The sequence below is a fragment of the Macaca nemestrina genome, chromosome 1 (assembly GCF_043159975.1).
Source record: "Macaca nemestrina isolate mMacNem1 chromosome 1, mMacNem.hap1, whole genome shotgun sequence".
Taxonomy (NCBI): Eukaryota; Metazoa; Chordata; class Mammalia; order Primates; family Cercopithecidae; genus Macaca; species Macaca nemestrina.
Genome location: NC_092125.1, coordinates 182,675,747 through 182,694,543, shown reverse-complemented (window position 1 = coordinate 182,694,543; position 18,797 = coordinate 182,675,747). Strand labels below are relative to the sequence as shown.

Sequence of the window (18,797 nt, the reverse complement as noted above, 5' to 3'; positions counted from 1 at the left end):
TGCATAAAATATTTTTAAAAACATATTTTGGAATGCAGAGTTGCATTAGTAAAAAAGTAAGAAAAATCTACACAGACCAAAAATGAAAGCCAAGTCCTGATGCCAGTTGCTCTGGGGGCAGCTACTGACCCCTGGTATATTAGTTTCGTGGGGCTGCCATAAAAATGTACCACAAACTCAGTGCCTTAAACAACCGAAATTTATTGTCTCACAGTTCTGGTGCCTGGAAGTCTGAAATCAAGGTGTTTATAGAATTGGTTCTTTCTGAGGGCAGTGAGGGGAATTGTTTCATTCCTTTCTCCTGGGTTCTGATAGCCTCAGGCATTCCAGGCTTGTAGATGGCTTTCCTTCAGTGTCTTCACTTTTCATAAAGACATCAGTCATATTGAATTAGGGCCCACCCTAATGACTTCATCTTAACTTGATCATCTGCAAAGATCCTATTTCCAAATAAGGTCACAATCACAGGTACTGGAGGTTAGGACTTCAGCATCTTCTGAAGTGACACAGTTCAACTCCTAACACCTGGTAAACTACAAATTTCATTTTAAAGGGACTCAGAGAGGGATAAAAGCCAAAGCTTAGGGCAACTGCAAAGTGAGAAGACTGATAGAAGGCCCCTTTATAAAGCTAGTATCCCAAAGGACAGTACACCTTGGGAAAAGTTAAATTAAGTGTTTATTCAAAATTTTTGCTCATCTTTATGTTTCTGTTTTATTATCTTACTATTGAGTTTTGAGAGTCCTTTGTACATCCTGCATACAAGTCTTTCATCAGTGATGTGTTTTGTAGATATTGTCTCCCAGTCTGTGGCTTGTCTTGTTATTTTTCTTGTCTTTTTTTTTTTTTTTCCCCAAGACAGGGTCCCACTGTGTTGCCCAGCTGGGCTCAACTCCTGGGCTCAAGTGAGCCTCCCACCTCAGCCTCCCAAGTAGCAGGAATTACAGATCTGTACCACCATGCCCAGCTTGTGTCTTTTGAAAAGAAGTTTATAATTTAATGATGTTAGGAAGAGCTGTATAAACTGATATGGAGTCATGAATGAATGAACAAAATATTATATCTATACAAAGAAATATTTTTAGTCATAAGTATTGATAAATGTTACAACATGGATGAACCTTGAAAACATTATGCAAAGTACAAAAAGCCAAGAAAAAGACCACATATTGTATAATTCCATTTATGTGAAATGTCCAGAATAGGCACATTTATACAGACAGGAGTAGATTAATGGTTGTCAGGAGCTGTAAGAGGGGAATGACTGCTGATGGGTACAAAGTTCCTTTCAGGGTGATGAAAATGTTGGTGAACTGGATTGTGGTGATTGCTGAACAACTTTTTGAATATACTAAAAACCACTAAATTTTAAACTTTATTAAAAGGATGAATTTTATGAGATGTAATTATGTATCAGTTTTTTTAAAAGAAGAGAGAAACAGAAACTTTTTTTAAAGATGTACATCTACTTCCCTTAATACGAAGATAATGATGACTACAAATATAACTTGTTCTTTAGATTTTTAATTTATGTAGCTTCTTGGAGTACTGAGAAGAGTTTGTTTCCTTATTTCTTTCCCACTATAGACAATGAAGAAAAGTGTTTATTTTGCTCACTTCACTATCTAATTCCTAGCGTGGTAACTAGCACTTGGTAGGCACCCAGTAAATATCTGTTGAATTTAAAAAGAAAGTAGAACGAGTGATAGAATTAAGAAATCCTATTTTATTCCCACCAATGTAATATTCAATTAGAAATTACTGTATGAAACTTTGCTGGGGAACAGGATATTTACATAATCTCAAAGTATCCAATGGAGAGATCTTTTGGACACCACTTTAATCAGTGATCAAACTTAGCATGACCATAACGGAATGAACTGACAGTTGCCTCCTGATGTGATATAGTGGGAAGTACACAATATCAGCTATGAAGTATTCTTGCCAAGAATGTTTAACCTAATTTTTGAAAGGTAATACAATAAAAACGGATTGTGAGACATTCTGTGAGACTACTGGCTAGACTATTTTTATTTATTTATTTATTTTTGAGAAGGAGTCTCACTCTCTCATCCAGGCTGGAATGTGATGGCACCATCTCGGCTCACTGCAACCTCCACCTCCCGGATCCAAGTGATTCTCCTGCCTCAACCTCCCGAGTACCTTGGATTACAGGCATGTGCCACCACGCCCAGCTAATTTTTGTATTTTTAGTAGAGATGGGGTTTCACCATGTTAGTTGGCCAGGCTGGTCCCGAACTCTTGACCTCAGGTGATCCACCCACCTCGGCCTCCCAAAGTGCTGAGATTACAGGCATGAACCACCAGCGTGCCTGGCCTTTTTTTTTTTTTTTTTTTTTTTTTTGAGTTAAGAGTTTTGCTCTTGTTCACCAGGCTGGAGTGCAATGGCGTGATCTCAGCTCACCACAACCTCCACCTCCCAGGTTCAAGTGATTCTCCTGCCTCAGCCTCCTGAGTAGCTGGGACTACAGGCATGTGCCACCATGCCCAGCTAATTTTGAATTTTCAGTAGAGACAGGGTTTCTGCATGTTGGTCAGGCTGGTCTCGAACTCCTGACCTCAGGTGATCCACCTGCCTCGGCCTCCCAAAGTGTTGGGATTACAGGTGTGAGCCACCGCGCCAGCCCACCTGGCCATATTTTTATAAGTCAATATTATCTAAGGGAAAAAAAGCAAGGGGAACTTTTATAGATAAAAGTGACTAAAAAGATAATACATGCAGCAACAATGCATGGTCTTTGCTTGGATTCTCAACTGAATAAAGACAACTTTGAAGGACGTTTGTGGACAATTAGGGAAATGTGAATATGGACTGATGATTGGACAAGATTATCATATCAGTGTTAAATTTCTTGGGTGAGATAATGCCATTGTGATTACGTAGGAGAATATCTTTGTTCTTAGAAACTACCAAGAGTTGATATTTTGAAAAGGTTAATAATATTGATAAACCTTTAGCTAGACCAAGAAATACAGAAAACAAAATTTATTACTACAGATATTTAAAGGATAAAGGAAAATACTGTGAACAAATTTATGCCAAAAAGAGAGAAAAAGTAAGAAAGAAATTGAATTCTTAATTAAAAACACTCCTGTAAAAGAAACTCCAGGCACGAATGACTTTACTGGTTAATTTTACCAAACGTTTAAGAAACAATACTACACAAACTCAGAAAATAGAGAAGGGAGAAATAATTTTTGATTCATTTTATGATGTCAGCATAACCTGATACTGAAACAGGCATTACAAGAAAATAAAAGATTATGCCTCATGAACATAGATACAAAAATTCCTTTTTTCATTTTATTTATTTATTTATTTATTTATTTTTGAGACAGAGTCTCGCTGTGTCACCCAGGCTGGGATGCAGTGGCACGGTCTCAGCTCACTGCAACCTCCGCCTCTGGATTCAAGTGATTCTCCTGCCTCAGCCTCCTGAGTAGCTGGGACTACAGGCATGCGCCACCATGCCCAGCGAATTTTTTGTATTTTTTTTTAGTAGAGATGGGGTTTCACCATGGTGGCCAGGCTGGTCTCAATCTCCTGACCTCAAGTGATCTGCCTGTCTCGGCCTTCCAAAGTGCTGGGATTATAGGCATGAACCACTGCATCTGGCAACAGATACAAAAATTCTCAACAAAATATTACCAAATAGAATTCAGTAATATGTAATCTAGTTTGAGCAAGTGAAGTTTAGTGCAGAAGTCCAAGGTTGTTTTAACATTCAAAGGTCAATCAATTTAGTTCACTACATTCACAAAGTATACGAGAAAAACCATATGATCATCTCAATTAATGTAGAAAAAGCATTTGCAAAACTCAACATCCATTCATGATTGAAAAATAAACTCTCAAAAATAGTAAGAAAATAGAACTTCTTTATTCTCTAAAGGGCATTTAGGCAAAATTTACAGCTAACCTCATTTTTTTTCCACTCCTGCGAGAGAGTCTCGCTCTATCACCCAGGCTGGAGTGCAGTGGAGCTATCTCGGCTCACTGCAACCTCCACCTCCCAGGTTCAAGCAATTCTCCTGCCTCAACCTCCCGAGTAGCTGGGATTACAGGCACGTGCCACCACGCCCGGCTAATTTTTGTATTCTTAGCAGAGATGGGGATTTCACCATGTTGGCCAGGCTAGTCTCGAACTCTTGACATTGCGATCCGCCTGCCGTGGCCTCCCAAAGTGCTGGGATTACAGGCGTGAGCCACCGTGCCCAGCCAGCTAACCTTATATGTAATTGTTACACTGAATGTTTTCTCTCTCAGATCGGAACAAGGTGAGGATGCACACTCTACTTCTATTCAACGTTACACTGGCTATCTTAGTCAACACTATCTTAGCCAACACTAAGCCAACTATATTGGCTCCAGCACAACACTAAAAATGCACATAACCTTTGGGTTTTTTTTTTTTGTTTTTTTTTTGTATTTATAACTTTTATTTATTTATTTATTTATTAAATTTATTTATTATTATTGTACTTTAAGTTGTAGGGTACATGTGCATAACGTGCAGGTTTGTTACATATGTATACTTGTGCCATGTTGGTGTGCTGCACCCATCAACTCATCATTTACATCAGGTATAACTCCCAATGCAATCCCTCCCCCCTCCCCCCTCCCCATGATAGGCCCCTGTGTGTGATGTTCCCCTTCCTGAGTCCAAGTGATCTCATTGTTCAGTTCCCACCTATGAGTGAGAACATGCGGTGTTTGGTTTTCTGTTCTTGTGATAGTTTGCTAAGAATGATGGTTTCCAGCTGCATCCATGTCCCTACAAAGGACGCAAACTCATCCTTTTTGATGGTTGCATAGTATTCCATGGTGTATATGTGCCACATTTTCTTAATCCAATCTGTCACTGATGGACATTTGGGTTGATTCCAAGTCTTTGCTATTGTGAATAGTGCTGCAATAAACATACGTGTGCATGTGTCTTTATAGCAGCATAATTTATAATCCTTTGGGTATATACCCAGTAAAGGGATGGCTGGGTCATATGGCACATCTAGTTCTAGATCCTTGAGGAATCGCCATACTGTTTTCCATAATGGTTGAACTAGTTTACAATCCCACCAACAGTGTAAAAGTGTTCCTATTTCTCCACATCCTCTCCAGCACCTGTTGTTTCCTGACTTTTTAATGATTGCCATTCTAACTGGTGTGAGATGGTATCTCATTGTGGTTTTGATTTGCATTTCTCTGATGGCCAGTGATGATGAGCATTTTTTCATGTGTCTGTTGGCTGTATGAATGTCTTCTTTTGAGAAATGTCTGTTCATATCCTTTGCCCACTTTTTGATGGGGTTGTTTGTTTTTTTCTTGTAAATTTGTTTGAGTTCTTTGTAGGTTCTGGATATTAGCCCTTTGTCAGATGAGTAGATTGCAAAGATTTTCTCCCATTCTGTAGGTTGCCTGTTCACTCTGATGGTAGTTTCTTTTGCTGTAAAAATGCACATAACCTTTGATCCAGCAACTCTACTACTAGGAATCTACCCTAAGGAATTATAAATTTCCCTTAAACCCATTTGTACAACTGTTTACTTGACATCTCTTATCGTGTGTCTAGTAGGCATCTCAAATTTATGATGTCCCAAACTAAACTTTTAACTTTCATTCCATAAAACCTGTTTCTTCCGTGTTTCCTCTCAATAAATGGCCTACAATCACCCAAATGCTAAGGACAATCAATCTTGATTCTTCCTGTCTGCTATCTAAATTATTAGCAAATTCTGTCAACTGTATCACCAAAATATATTTATGTTTTATATATACTATTTATATTATGTATATGTATTATGAATCTGATGACTTTTTACCTTTTTCATCATTGTGCCTTACTGGCTCTAATTAGCTGGCATACCAATCTCTGATGTAATCACTATGGCTTTGGCCAACCTTGAGTCATGCCCATCTCTGGTGCATTGAGTGATTTCTCCCCAAAGCACCTGGATGAATGGATATTGGCAAAAAGATAGATTTTGGCTAAAATGCTGCAGGATGACTGTTTAATTGCTTAGGTTATCTGTTTATATTTACATATGTGGTAGACTAGGAAAAATGGAAAGAAAAACAGCATTTAGTGTTTATGATGTGCTATAAAATATTCTTATGTGTAAACATAAGAAAACATGCTTGTTTTCAAATGTGAATTAACTTAAGCAACCTAAACAAATCTTTTAGCATATTTTAAATTATCTAGAGCCAGTTTATTCTTTTAAAAAGTCATATTAATAACTTAATAAATCCTTTTTGACATAGAACGGAACAATTTGATGTTATATGCAATATGACAGATTCCTTTATATGGCAAAAATACTTTTTTTTTTTTTTTTGAGACAGAGTCTTGCTCTGTCACCCCGGCTGGAGTGAGTGGTACGATTTCAGCTCATGCAACCTCCATCTCCCGGTTCAAGCATATCCTGCCTCAGCCTCCTGAGTAGCTGGGACTACAGGTGCCCACCACCATGCCCAACTAATTTTTGTATTTTTAGTAGAGACCGGGTTTTACCATGTTGGCCAGGCTGTTTTCTAACTCCTGACCTCAAGCAATCCACCTGCCTCGGCCCCGCAGAGTGCTGGGATTACAGGAGTGAGCAACAACATCCAGCCTAAAAATACTTTTTTCATTCTTTGTTTTCTTTCTTTTTTTTTTTTTTAGATGGAGTCTCGCTCTGTCACCCAGGCTGGAGTGCAGTGGCTCGGTCTTGGCTCACTTCAACCTCCACCTCCCAGGTTCAAGTGATTCTCCTGCCTCAGCCTCCCGAGTAGCTGGGACTACAGGCACATGCCACCACGCCAGCTAATTTTTTTGTAGTTTTAGTAGAGATAGGGTTTTACCATGTTAGCCAGGATGGACCTCGTGATCCACCCACCTCATCCTCTCAAAGTGCTGGGATTACAGGCATGAGCCACCATGCCCAGCCAAAAATACTTTTTTCTTTTTTTTTTTTTTTTTTTTTTTTTTTTGAGACGGAGTCTCGCTCTGCCGCCCAGGCTGGAGTGCAGTGGCCGGATCTCAGCTCACTGCAAGCTCCGCCCCCCGGGTTCCCGCCATTCTCCTGCCTCAGCCTCCCCAGTAGCTGGGACTACAGGCGCCCGCCACCTCGCCCGGCTAGTTTTTTTTTGTATTTTTTAGTAGAGACGGGGTTTCACCATGTTAGCCAGGATGGTCTCGATCTCCCGACCTCGTGATCCGCCCGTCTCGGCCTCCCAAAGTGCTGGGATTACAGGCTTGAGCCACCGCGCCCGGCCCAAAAATACTTTTTTCTAAGGGGCTATTTAATTCAGTGCTCACACACTTAAAACATAAAAGTAGGCCTGCTTTACATTTTTGTTCAAGTATCCTTTAAAACCTCTGCTCAGTCTATTGCTGATTTATCTGGTTTCTTCATTAGACACCCAAGAGAACAGTTTTCTTCATTTGAAATATATAATTGCCAATTAGGGCATAGTTCTAAACTTGAAACAGTCTTACATAGGATACTACAGTTATCCTATGTAACTGTAGTAACTGCTTTAACTGCAAAATTTTAGAAGAATTATAACTCTTTAAAAGAAATGTTCTTTATATTTAATCTCATATGATTATTGCTGTTCAAGAAAGTTATGTCTGTCGGATGCAATGTGTACATTCAATACACATGTATTAATTACATCCAACAGTACCACTATATGTGAGGACTGTAATAGGTAGTAAGGTACAAAAACTTAATTTTTGCCTACATGGAATTATAGTTTAGGCCTATTTATATAGAAGTGGTTTGTGCTGCCTCCATATGATCTACACTTAAATATAGTTTATTATATTTATTTATTATATTTATATTAATATAATTTATTTTCAGCTGACACCTAATGCCTCGTTCCCATTGACTCCCTTGTCCTTCAGGTCTAAGGGTGTTGCTAATGGCTTCTGGCTGTCTTTGGTTCTTAAGATGTTTTTCTTCCCTTGTTTTTTGTTTTGTTTTGTTTTGTTGTTGTTGTTTCCAAACGATTGCATTTATTATAAACAAGGGTACAGACCCTAGACTCAGAAACACAACAGTTTCAAAGCTAAGACAGCTCTGGTGAAACAGTAATAGAGGGAGGAGGAACACTGAGGTATTCATGTCTGGGCCAGAGCTGCCATCCAGGGCCCCACACCCCACCTTTGGTCCAGATGGCCCCTTGGCCCAGGTGTCCCTGCTGCCAGAACACCCTGGACTGGGGTACAGGAGTTGCATATTCCATGAGGCTGGTGTCAGGGGAAGCAGGGACTCACAGTTGCCAGGTTGTCCGTCTCCTCTGAGCCAATTTCCCTCCACAACCCAGGGGTTTCAGTCTCATATCAACGATCATGTTTTAAAACAGAAAACAGGCAACATGTTTGGCTAAAATAAAATGAAAACACTGCAGGGAAGAGACCTGAGTGTGCTGGTGGACAGGAGCCCTGCTCACCTGTAGGAAGGGAGGGGCAGCAAGGGCAGCAGAGCTCCCTGTGGGCAGCTAGGCTGTGTGTGGATGTGGCCCTCCGGGTGGTCCCAGGGAAGATGCAGAGACAGGGAACAGTCCAGGCAGACAGCTATCAGGTGAGGAGGGCTCTGCCTGAGGTGTTCTGGCATCAGGCGGCTGCCTGACCCCCAACAGGCATGACACAGGCTCCAGGGAACAATGGGACATCTGCCCAAAGGATCAAAGCCCAACTTGGTCAGATCCCAAGCTTCACCTGCATCATGTCGAGCAGCAGCTGGCTACGCTGCAGAAACCAGAACACATCTGCATCATACAGAAAGCTGCGCCATTCTGGTGTGACAGGCCATACTTGGTCACCCTAGGGTAAGCTGGAGAAGAACTCCAGATGTGCCTTGGAGAGCCCCCTACCTCTCAGGGGCCACCTCACAGGGTGCCCCCACCACCCCATTCTTTGAGTTTGGCTTGAGATTTTAGGAAGCGTAATTTCAGGTGAGGAAGAAAACAAAGTCTGGTCCCAGCCCACTCTGGCAAGGATCGTTCCCCACCTCGTCAGCATCAGAGGAAGCCACATATACAGGCAGGACACACACAGCACGCATGGGCCGCAAGGAACTGTGCCTGCACACCACTCACACACACACAACATAACCAAGTGGCAGCCAGAGAGGTCGGGGGACGCTCAGAGGACCATCTTCCGGGCATCCATGTAGGCCGGGTTGTAAGGAGGCTGGCTGGCGGGGTAGGGTGCCGCTGCTCCTCCAGCCGGGGTCTCGTGGTAGGCCGGCGGGCCCATGGGCTGGGCCAGGTAAGGTGGTTACTGCGTTGGGTAGGGTGCTACTGGCATCCCTGGCTGAGGTGGCATGGTGTGGTACCCCTGGTAGCTTGGTCCAGGGTAGCTGGGCGGCACACTTGGAGGCTGAGGATAAGGGGCATGCACCACAGTGGTGGATGTAGTGGTGGTGACAACCGGACGTGGTTGGCGGCATGTCATGTACAGGCAGCAGCAGGAGCAGGTGAAGCAGATGATGACAGTGATGACAGACAGCACAAAGATGGTCAGGCCAACGGCCAAGGTCGCTCCGAACCCCATGTTAGCCTCTGCCTTCACCCAGAGGCCTCCTGTACCCCTGGGCTTCCCCTCTTCCCATCGTGGACCACTCAGTTTCAACTTCCTCCCCTTTTGGAGAAAAGGCTGTTTTTTTGTTTGTTTGTTTGTTTTGAGACAAAGTCTTGCTCTGTCGCCTAGGCTGGAGTGCAGTGGCACAATCTCAGCCCACTGCAACCTCTGCCTCCTGGTTTCAAGCCATTCTCCTGCCTCAGCCTCTTGAGTAACTGGGATTACAGGCGTGCGCCACCGCGCCGCTAATATTTTTGTGTTTTTAGTAAAGACGGGGTTTCAACATGTTGGTCAGGCTGGTCTCAAACACCTGACCTCATGATCTGTCCGCCTCAGTCTCCCAAAGTGCTGGGATTACAGGCATGAGCTATAAATAGTTCTTCTATAAAACTCTCTTAATTTAAGTCCTTCTGAGTATGCCATCAGTTTTATGCAAGGACCTTGATTAATACAATCTTTGTGAATATGTGATCTGAATGAAGGTTGATGTTTGAAATACTCAGATTTTGGTTAACTATAGATTTGTTTGAGTAAATACATTAAAAAGCTTGCTGCTTATTTTTGAAAGTAATGCTCCTTCCATCTCCTTTATTCTTCATCTCAACATTGTTTGTTTCCATAACTCTTATCTAAAGAGTTTTGTATTAATAACTCTTATCTAAGATTTAGCCTTTTTTTTTTTTTTTTTTTTTTGAGACGGAGTCTCGCTGTGTTGCCCAGGCTGGAGTGCAGTGGCGGGATCTCAGCTCACTGCAAGCTCCACCTCCCGGGTTCACGCCATTCTCCTGCCTCAGCCTCCCGAGTAGCTGGGACTACAGGCGCCCGCCACCTCGCCCGGCTAGTTTTTTGTATTTTTTAGTAGAGACGGGGTTTCACCGTGTTAGCCAGGATGGTCTCGATCTCCTGACCTTGTGATCCACCCGTCTCGGCCTCCCAAAGTGCTGGGATTACAGGCTTGAGCCACCGCGCCCGGCCAAGATTTAGCCTTTTTACTTGCTTTTTTATAATCTTCTCTAGTAGACTGTAAGTTACATGAAGACAGGGACCATGTTTATTTTTTCACCATTATATTCCTTGTGACTACCATATAGTAGATAATACAAATTTGCTTGTCCACTTATTTAACAAACAATTATTAATTGAGCACCTAGTATGTGCCAGGCCATTTTAGGTTCTGGAAACAGAAAAACATGGCCCAAGTTCCTTCTCTTATGAAATGAATAAAACATTGAATTCCAAATATAGGTCTGTGTGATATTAATCGCCCTTACATTAAAACAAGGCATTCTATGAAAAAATATATTTGGGAAATATTTCCTTGAAAGTTAATTTTTTGTTGATTTTTGTCTCAGTTACGTAATAGGCACATTAGAATTTCCAAGAGGTAATTGATATATATGCAGTGTTTTCCAAACTTTTAAATCACAAAGCCCTCTTTACAATGAGCAAAGATTAAGACTTTAGGCCCGGCATTGTGGCTTATGCCTGTAATCCCAGCATTTTGGGAGACCAAAGCAGGAGGATTGTTTGAGCCCAGGAGTTCAAGGTTACAGTGAGCTATGACTGTGTCACATGGTAAGACTGTGTCCCAAAAAAAAAAAAAAAAAAAAAAAATCAAGGTAGGCCATAACTTTTTTTTAACAAAGGTGGGAGAATGGTTGTTGTTTTGGATTTTTTGGGTCAGGAAAAATTTGACTAGAGGTACAAATTACCTGTCAAGTCCATTGCCATTTGTTATCCTTTAATTGATTAAAATTATATAATACCTGATAATCTTCATGAATTCAGGAACCAGTGATGACTCTTTTAAAAGATACAAAAGAGGGAGGCTGAGGCGGGTGGATCATTTGAGGTCAAGAGTTCGAGACAAGCCTGGCCAGCATGATGAAACCTCATTTCTATTAAAAATACAAAAATTAGCTGGGCATGGTGGTGGGCACCTGTAATCCCAGCTACTCGGGAGGCTGAGTCAGGAGAATTGCTTGAACCTGGGAGGCACAGATTGCAGTGAGCAGAGATCATGCAACTGCACTCCAGCCTGGGCGACAGAGCGAGAGCTGCCTCAAAAAAAAAAAAAAAAAAGATTGAAAAGAATTTTAAACAGTTTTGCAGTTGACTCATGGGGTGATGTATAATTAATAATAGATCTTTAGTATAATAATTTGCTCCTCAAGAGATGTGCATGACGTTTAAACAGTTGGTAAAATTTCAAAATCATCAGTGTTCAATTCAGGGTCATACCAAGATAACTTTAATGTATTTTACTGACTCATCAGTATGTACTACTGCACAAACCATATACCTTCTCAATTCCACAATGTGTGTGCTCTTTTTCTCCCAGAAGAGGTCGTAGTTACACCTCTTTTTCTTTTTCTTTTTAAATTTTTTTTTAGGTGGTGGTCTCACTGTGTTGCCCAGGCTGGTCTCAAACTCATGGGCTCAAGTGATCCCCTTGTCTCAGCCTTCCAAAGTTCTGGGATTACAGGCACGAGCCACCATGCCCAGTTTAGTTACACCTCCTAATCGCTATGTATTTGAAAAAATTTATCATCATTGAGCCTCAGTTTCTTCAACTATAAAATGAGATAATAATAGCTACCTCACAGGATTAAATAAGTTCATTTACATAAAATTTCTCTCATGAGTGGGAGATTACAGACAAGCCAGGTAACAGGCTAGAATAATCCATGTGGTAGTGGACTAGAGTTGGAGACATCAGTAAGAACTCATGTGTAGATACAAATGGTTACATTTAGAAATATTTACAGACATGTGTATACACATGGATTAGTATACACACATATATTTCTTTGATCTGTCAGCTGAGAAGGCCTAGAAGAAATGATACCCCATTAGCAATGAGCAGACTTAGTGCCCAGATCTTGGTTTCTAATACTATTCTCTATGAAAAGGATCCAGGGCTTCTTGGAGAAATAGCTGATTCTAGGGACTGGGGCAGCAAATATACAAGATGAACCTGGATCATCTTGTAGCTAAGGAATTTTTCAAAACACACCCTACACACACACACACACACACACACACACACACACACACACAGATGGGATATGTCAAAGGGGCACAAAAGCCCATTGAAAGAACCCATAATGACCAAAAGTGAAACAATTTGAGAAACGAAATAAAGTAGCACTGGATTATACCCAAAGTATAAAATAAATATCTAGGAGTCCATACTAATATAAATAAATGATTGAATAAATTGATAAATTGAAGCAAATAGATAAATCTCTCCTACCAAAGAGTTCCAAATATATTATGCAGATACTCCACCCTAAAGAAGGGGAGCCTCTCCACTCCTGAAGTGTGGGCTGCATATAGTGACTTTTCTACCAAAGAGTACAATATGGAAAGGCAGAAAAAAAGAGACATTTTACAGTGGAAAAGCCTGACAAACACTACTTTAGTTGGATGATGAAAGTCAACATCAACAGTCCTAAACCACGTTGGTGGTATATAATCCTGCTATGTGATAAAAATGGCACTTTACATTTATGGTCTTCCTTTAAAAAATTTATAACCACAGTCTAATCATGAGAAAAACATTCACAAATTCTAATAGAGAGGTATCCTACAATATAACCTTACCAGTACTCCTCAAAACTCCCAAGGTCATCAAAAACAAAGTCTGAGAAAATGTCACAGCCAACAGGGGCCTACGGAGACAACAGAACTAGATGTAATGTGAGATCCTGGATGGGATTATGGAACAGAAAAAGGACATTAGGTAAAACTTAAGAAAACATGAATAAACTGTGGACTTTAGTTAATAATAATGTATCTTCTGGTTTATTAATTATAATAATGTATCATACTATAATGTAAGATGTTAATAATAGGGGAAACTGTGTGGATCAGGTAGGGGGTATAAGGGAACTCTCTGTACTTACTACCTGCTTAATTTTTCTGTAAATCTAAAACTGTCCTAAATAATAAACTTGATTAATGAAAAAAAGCCTCTCATGATGCCTGGTATGTGAAAGCTGATAATCATTGTTATCATCATTATCATTATTGGTAATATAACCTATGTTTTTCTAATTTGTACTAGTTTATGGTCATAAATATAATTTTAACTTATAATAATCATCCTTGTTTCAATGGAAGCCACTGTGGCATAGAGAAGAAGCATGTAAGCTTTAGAGAAAAGCACACAGATTAAAACCCTGTGACCTTAGGCAAGTTGTACTTTACCTCTCTAATTCCCTTATTTTAAGGATGGGGCTAAAAATAGCACCTACAATGACTGTATAGAGTTATTGATAGAATGACATGTAGTAAACATTCTTTCATTCATTCTATTCATTTTTATTGAGGGCCTACTGTGAAGAGAACCAAGAAAAGGGCTTTTTTTTTTTTTTTTTTGATGGAGGGAAGACAGAAAATAGTAGGAGTTCAGTTTTAGACCTGTTGAATTTGAGATGCTTATTAGATTTCCAAGTGATAACGTCAAATAAATGGTTATACATGAGTGTCTTGAACGCTGAGAAGAGGTTAAAGCTGGAGATAAAATTCAGCTTTACAGTTTTGGGACTGGGTAAGTCGACCTGGGGAACATACGAACAATTAGAGCTCAAGTATCAGAAGAATGAGGAAAAAATAAATAAACGACTGAAGAAAAAGAATCAGAGAGGTGAGGAGAAAAATCAGGAGACAATGATGTCATAGACATAAAAAAGAAAAGTTCAAGAAGTTTTGAATACTGCAAAGAGGTCAAGTAGAATGAGGAAAGATCGGATTTGGTAATACTAAAGTTGTTGATGACATTGGCAAGAGTAGTCTCAGTTACATATGAAGTAATAAGGGCAGAAGCCAAAATGAAGTGGGTTGAAGAGTAAATGGGAGATGGGGAAGAATGGACAATGAGTATAGAAGAGCTTGAGAATTTTGCTCTGAAAATGAGCAAAGAAATGAGGTGATAGTTGAGGGTGAATTTAGTGTCAAGGGAAGGTTTCTAAATATAATATATTAGAGTATGCTTGTAGCAGTAGAATGATCCTGTGAAAAGTAAAAAAATCTAGTGTACAGCTGGGTACTTAAAGAGGTTTTTTTTTTTTTTTTTAAGGTACTATTATTATTATTGGATCTTCAATCTCCCACCTCCAAAATCTTACCCAGCTATGTCTGGAAGCCTGAGCATATCTCATGTGAGATCATGAATAGTCCCTCTTCTACCATCTGTCATGCAGTACTCTCCTGCTAGACTCCCTTCAGTGAAATCTCCTGACTTCCCACTGCCTGTAGTATTATTTAATGATGTCTCTGCACTGCCACTGGCCCTGATGCCTATCATCTTGAGTATTCTGATGTTCATTCCAAAGGGATTATCTCCTGATGCTCCCAAAGCTGATGGAAATCCTTTAGGTGCCAAAATAGTATAAACTTCTTCAAGTTCTCAGTGGGCAATATTTGGGGCAGAAGAGGTGCGAATGCCCTTCTCCCTCACTTTATATATCTGGGAACCAAGCAATGCCAATTGTGACTTATGGTCTCCCAGAGTAATTTCTAAAAATAGTCGTTCAGGGCAATCAGACAAGAGAACAAATTAAAGGGCATCCAAATTGGAAAAGAAGAAGTCAAATTATCATTGTTTGTAGATGATAGTATCTTATATTTGGAAAAATCTAAAGACTCCACAAGAAACTATTAGAACTGATAAACAAATTCAGAAAAATTGCAGGATACAAAACCAACATACAAAAATCAGTAGCATTTTTATATGCTTACAGTGAACAATCTGAAGAAGAAATTAAAAAGTAATCCCATTTACAGTAGCCACAAATAAAATTAAATACCTAGCAATTAACTTAAGGAAAAGATCTCTATAAGGAAAACTATAAATCGCTGATGAGAAAAATTGAAGAGGACATCAAAAAATGTTAATAGAGTGGAAGAATCAATGTTAAAATGTCCATACTACCCAAAGCAAGCTACAGATTTAATGCAATCCCTATCTAAATACCAATGACATTCTTCACAGAAATGGAAAAAAAAAAATCCTAAAATTTATATAGAACCACAGAGACCCAGAATAGCCAATCTTAGGATAAAGCAAAAAGAACAAAACTGGAGGAATCACATTATCTGACTTAAAATTATACCACAGAACCATAGTAATCAAAACAACACAGTACTGGCATAAAAACAGACACAATAGACCAATGGAACAGAATAGAGAACCCAGAAATAAATTCATACACTTACAGTGAACTCATTTTTGACAAAGTTGCCAAGAACATACATTGGTGAAAGGACAGTCTCTTAAATAAACGGTGCTGGGAAAATTGGACCCCTATCTGCAGAAGAATAAAACTAGACCCCTATGTCTCACCATATACAAAACTCAAATGAAAATGAATTAAAGACTTAAATCTAAGACCCCAAACTATGAAACTACTAAAAGAAAACTTGGGGAAACTCTCCAGGACATTGGTCTGAGCAAAGTATTTCTTGAGTAATACCCAAGAAGCACAGGCAACCAAAGCAAAAATGGACAAATGGGATCACATCACGTGTAAAAGCTTCTACACAACAAAGGGAACAATCAACAAAGTGAAGAGACAACCCAAAGAGTGGGAGAAAATATTTGCAAACTGTCCATCTGACAAGGGGATTAATAACTGGAATATATAAGGAGCTCAAACAACTCTATAGGAAAAAAATTTAATAATTCAATTAAAAATGGACAAAATAGTTGAATAGCCAGGTGCTCGGTGGCTCGTGACTGTAATCCCAGCACTTTGGGAGGCCATGGCGGGTGGATCATGAGGGCAGGAGTTCAAGATCAGCCTGGCCAAGATGGTGAAACCCTATCTCTACTAAAAATACAAAAAAAATTAGCCGGGCATCGTGGTGGGCGCCTAAAATCCCAGCTACTCAGGAAGATGAGGCAGAGAATTGCTTAAACCCGGGAGGCGGAGGATGCAGTGAGCCAAGATTGCGCCACTCTACTGCAGCCTGGGTGACAGAGTGAAACTCCACCTCAAAAAAAAAAAAAAAGGTTGAATAAACATTTTTCAAGAGAAGACACACAGGCCAAGTGTGGTGGCTCATGCCTGTAATCCCAGCACTTTGGGAGGCCGAGGCAGGTGGATCGCCTGATGTCAGGAGTTCGAGACCAGCCTGGCCAAAACGGTGAAACCCCGTCTCTACTAAAAAAAAAGTTAGCGAGGCATGGTGGTGCGCACCTGTAATCACAGCTATTCTGGAGGCTGAGGCAGGAGAATCGCTTGAACCTGGGAGGCGGAGGTTGCAATGAGCTGAGATCATGCCATTGCACTCCAGCCTGGGTAACAGAGTGAGACTCCATCTAAAAAAAAAAAAAAAAAAAACAAAAAAAAACATACAAACAGGCATAGGTGCTCAATATCACTGATCATCAGAGAAATGCAAATCAAAACTACAACGAGATATCATCTCACCTCAGTTAAAATGGCTTATATCTAAAAGACAGGCAATAACAAATGCTGGTGATGATGTAGAGAAAAGGGAATCCTTGTACATTGTTGGTGAGAATGTAAATTAGTGAAACCAAAATAGAGAACAGTTTGGAGGTTCCTCAAAAAACTAAAAATGGAACTATCACATGATCCAGATTTGGAAGCAACCTAAGTGTCCATCAACAGATGAATGGATAAAGAAAATGTGATACTTATACATAATGGACTACTATTCAGCCATTACAAGAATGAGATCCTGTCATTTGCAACAACAACATGGATGGAACCAAAGGTCATTATGTTAAGCAAAATAAGCCAGGCACAGAAAGATAAACATCACATGTTCTCACTTACAGGTGGGATCTAAAAATCAAAACAATTGAACTCATGGAGACAGAGAGTAGAAGCATGGTTACCAGAGGCTGGGAAGGGTAGAGGGGGTTGGAGGGAAGTGGGAATGGTTAATGGGTACAAAAAAATAGAAAGAATAAATAAGACCTAATATTTGATAGCACAACAGGGTGACTATAGTCAATAATAATTTTGCTGTACATTTAAAAATAACTAAAATAATATAATTGGATTGTTTGTAACACAAAGGATACATGCTTGAGGAGATGGATAACCCATCTTCCATGATGTGATTATTATGCATTGCATGCCTTATCAAAACATCTCATGTACTTCACAAATATACACACCTACTATGTACCCATCGAAATTAAAAATTAAAAGTTAAAAATAAAAATAGTCTATTCAGTTTCTAGTTGGAGTACTGGTCCCCAAGGGGCTCAAACTTAAGTTTATTAGCTGGGCCCATTCTTTAGGACTCCCATGCTACCTTCCCAATTGTTACATTCACTTAAAAACTACTTTTTAAAACAGGGTCTTGCTATGTTGCCCATGCAAGACTTAAACTCCTGGCTCAAGAGATCATCCTGCCTCAGCCTCCCAAGTAGCTGGGGTTACAGGCATGCAACCACAGCACCTGGTGTCACCCTATTTTTATGACCTCTTCCTCCAAACTTCATGCAAATCAATTCATGCAAATTCCTAGTTGCCCTAATACACTGATCTTTTAAGTCTAAGTACCAGAAATAGGGATATAGCTTAGACTAAAACTAGAAAACTACCTAGAGTCAGTGGTGTGCCAAGGATTGGGTGGTGGGAGTAGTCTACTCTGAATGAATGCATTAAGGAAGTAAACTAAGTGTAGAGAATTTGAAAGCAATAATTAAACTGACTAACGATAGATCTAGTTTTTACTATCACCATGCACCTGCAATTTTAAACTATATCAGTGATAAAATACCCTCTCCTCAAAATATTTTGTTGGTCTAAGTTCTAGAAAGTTGTGCAGTTACACTATGAGTTTTAACAATATATACTTGCTTCCAATTAGCACATTTTTAATTACTTGAACAATGTATTGTACATGGAAGTTTACTCAGAGTCAGCCTGTAACACAATTAGACTCAGCTGCACATTTGTTTTGAGTAAGTTCATAATGGTTCAGAATTGCTTGAGCTCACTGCAGATGCTGTTCTTGTCTCTAACCCCTGCATTTAAACAGTAAACTTGGTATAAATAATGATACTAGGTTGTAAAGATGAAGAAACATGAGTTACTTTAATTCTATCATTTTACATGACTACATGGAGTTATCTGTGTTTAACAGCTAAAATGTAAAACACAGAAACATTTGAAAGCCACTCAAATCAATCCTGAAGAAACAGACATAATTTTT

The 18,797-nt window shown here is 39.8% G+C and overlaps 1 pseudogene; it reads right to left on the bottom strand.

The window, feature by feature from the left end:
* Window positions 1–7,281: 7,281 nt before the first annotated feature.
* LOC105495031 (protein shisa-5 pseudogene) lies at window positions 7,282–10,190 on the bottom strand (annotated as a pseudogene).
* Window positions 10,191–18,797: the final 8,607 nt, after the last annotated feature.